At 39.1% G+C, this 3141-nt stretch overlaps 1 pseudogene; it reads left to right on the forward strand.

Annotated features, from left to right (window-relative positions):
• Nucleotides 1-228: 228 nt before the first annotated feature.
• On the forward strand, nt 229-629 carry LOC109488567 (annotated as a pseudogene).
• Nucleotides 630-3141: the final 2512 nt, after the last annotated feature.

A 3141-nucleotide genomic window follows, 5' to 3' on the forward strand; every position in this document is an offset into this window, starting at 1 on the left:
TAATCCCGAAGTGCCACCGTAAGAAGAAGGAGTAAATACTGTTACCTTCTTCCGATGAAACGGGATAACTTTTACTCACAAATCTTAGCACACAAAATGATGGGCAAAAAACTCCTATTAATTCCTGAGTATAAACTGAAGGACTGGATGTTTTAAAAGCGCATTTAGGTCCAATTGCTCACCACCTCCCAGAAGCTTCCAGGCCACCCAGCTGAAGTGTGTCCCATAATGCATTGCGAGGCAGGTCAGTGGGTGAGGACGAGGAGGCCGGAAGTAAGACTGTGGCCGCTCTGGCACACGGAAGCATAGAGCTTCCCTGCGGAATTTTTGGCGGCCCCGGGGTGTTCAGATTTTCCTCTATTGCTGGGTCGGCCGTCTCAGTCCGTTTGTGGAAGACCATCGGTGTTACAGCAGTAGCATTACTAAGGAACTTGATCCTGTGCAGAAACTCCTTATGGACGAGATCAAAGAATATAAATGTAAGTGATCGGCATCTTGAGGACCTTTTTATATTGGGCTCGAGCATCAGCAAAAGCTGGAGAGGGAACTTTTTAAATCTTAAACAGACGTACGGTAAAGCAGACATAAATACGTTTAGTGACTTTGAATTTGATGATCCCAAATTTTAAAGCATCCAGTCTTGAAGAAGTTACATAAAATTAATCTGGTTATTTGTTATGTATGGATTAAGAGAAGTACAACTAATTAGTATCAGACTAAACTTATATTTCACAATTGTAAAAAAAAAAAAAAAGTGCATTCAAAGTTATTCATCTTAGATTTATTTCTATTGCCCATAGCACCCCCTCCAAAGAATTTAAGAGAATTAAGAGAACATACATAATGAAATTTCAAATTATAAATTAAAGCAGAAACCAAAAAAAGCAGAACATAAATATAATAATTATAAGGAAAAATATAATTGAGATGCAATTCAGTGATAAGAATCTGAGGAAAATTTGCTACCAATATATTGATATTCTAGGACTTTGCTTCAAATTGTGGTTCCAAGACCAACAGCATCAACATCACTGGGGAACTTTTCAGAAATACTGAATCAGAGACCTATTGGATCAGAATCTGCCTTTTAACAAGATTCTCAAGTGACATATGTACATACGTTTGAGAAGCACTGACCTAGCCCCCCATCCCTCCACAGTGAAGACAGAGTCAGGAGATGTGGAGTGGAGCTCAGGAGCCTATATTTTTTTAACACCCACAGCTGATTCTTATTAGTCAAATTGGGAAATCTATAGGTGAATATCAAATATAATTTTGGCTTCCTAGTATACAAAGTAAAGTCTGAAAAAAACTAAGCATAATTAGTTCCTCAGTGGGAAGCCAAGCATTTTAAGAAATCCTTTGCTGCAAGACCTTAAGAATGAAACATATAATGACCCAGTGGAAAATGTTCTCACTGACTTTTTTGGTACTCAGTGTTGCAGAAAACGTAATTTGGTAATTTCTTATATCTTTAATAAAAGCTGAATGTTTGGCATCAAAAGAAAATCTCAGTGAGGGCAGTTCTGAGATGGGGCTAAGTTACTATATAAGTCCAGGGTCAGCAAACTGTGTGGCCTGCTTTGTAAAGAAAGTTTTATTGGGACAGAGCCATGTTCGTTCATTATGTTTTGTCTGTGGATGCATTCACACTATAATGACAGACATAAATAGTTGCAGTAGAAACCACATGGTCTGCAAAGCCTAAAATATTTACTATCTGCCCTTGATTTTAAAAAGAAGAAGAAGAAGAGAAAAGGAAAGAAAAGGGGCGCCTTGGTGGCTCAGTAGGTTAAGCATCTGCCTTCAGCTCAGGTCATGATCCCACAGTCCTGGGATGGAGGCTCGCCTTGGGCTCCCTGCTCAGCAGGGAGCCTGCTTCTGCCTCTCCTCAGCTTGTGCTCTCCCGCTATCTCCGTCTCTCGCAAATAAATAAATAAAATCTTTAAAAAGTAAATAAAAATTAAAATTAAAAAAAAAAGCCAACCATGGTCTCTATAAATTACCCAGGGGACAAGACAGCTTTCAGATTTCCATGAACATCACTTCTCCCTATGGGCTTCTGATGGGAATTAGAGATTGTACAATGATGATGGTGTTAAGTATTTGTTTGGGGGCTTAGTGGTTGGTAAACTATGGCTAAAAAATATAATAAAAATAATTTTAAAAAATAGACTCGTTATATTTGCCAATTTCTATGGTATATATCAGGATTTCTAAGCCTCACCACTATTGACATTTTGGACTGGATAATTCTTCGTTGGGGGGAGCTGTCTTTTGCATTGTAGAATATTGAACAGCATCCCTGGCTTCTACCCACTAGGTGTCAGTAGCAAACCCCCAGTTCTGACAACAGAATATGTCTCTAGAGATTGCCAAATGTTCCCTAAGGGGCAAAATGACCCTCCCTGGGAATCACTGGGGTAAATACTTCTGCTATGACCAATTTCCAGCTAGCCAACTTGACATCGCTGACCATGGACGTAGGAAGACATACACAGTCTCTTAAGCCAGAGAGAGGCATTTCTAGCATACCACTGGGTGAGAACATAATTGCACAGGTGGTAATGTTGTCCTGTTTTAAATATTGAGGAAACTACCCAGGATCTCCACCCGAATCAAAAGTTACCCCTTCTCCACAGAAATGAACATACTGGCAAAATTGGTTTCTTTTTCTTCAGGAAGCAGCCTGGATTCCTCTACACAAAGGTATGTTCCACAAAGCATGGTTAAGATTATTTTGAAATAGAAAATATCCAAAGCAGATGTTACTAGTCATCCCAATGGTTAGTACAAACTCTCAATAATATATCAGTAAATCACATGGCTTCCGAGTGGATTTGGCAGGATGAAGTAGCCCCAAACAAATGAAATGGCTGGACATGTTCTTTGGATTTGGGTTGTTTTATCGTGACTTTTGCTTTGTTTTGTTTTTTTGGGTTTGTTATTTATTTAAATCAATTGGATTTTGGGAAATACCTGCTAATGATAATGACATTAGCTTTGGAATCCTTTGCATCAACAACACTGACAATGGTTAATTACTCAGAACCAATTACTGAGGCCACTCTTAGACCATGACATTAAAACCATATCATCAACACCCAGGAGGACACTTATCTCCTGTCCTAGGAGGGGGCA

This window comes from Ailuropoda melanoleuca, chromosome 7, assembly GCF_002007445.2.
Source record: "Ailuropoda melanoleuca isolate Jingjing chromosome 7, ASM200744v2, whole genome shotgun sequence".
In the NCBI taxonomy this organism is placed as follows: Eukaryota; Metazoa; Chordata; class Mammalia; order Carnivora; family Ursidae; genus Ailuropoda; species Ailuropoda melanoleuca.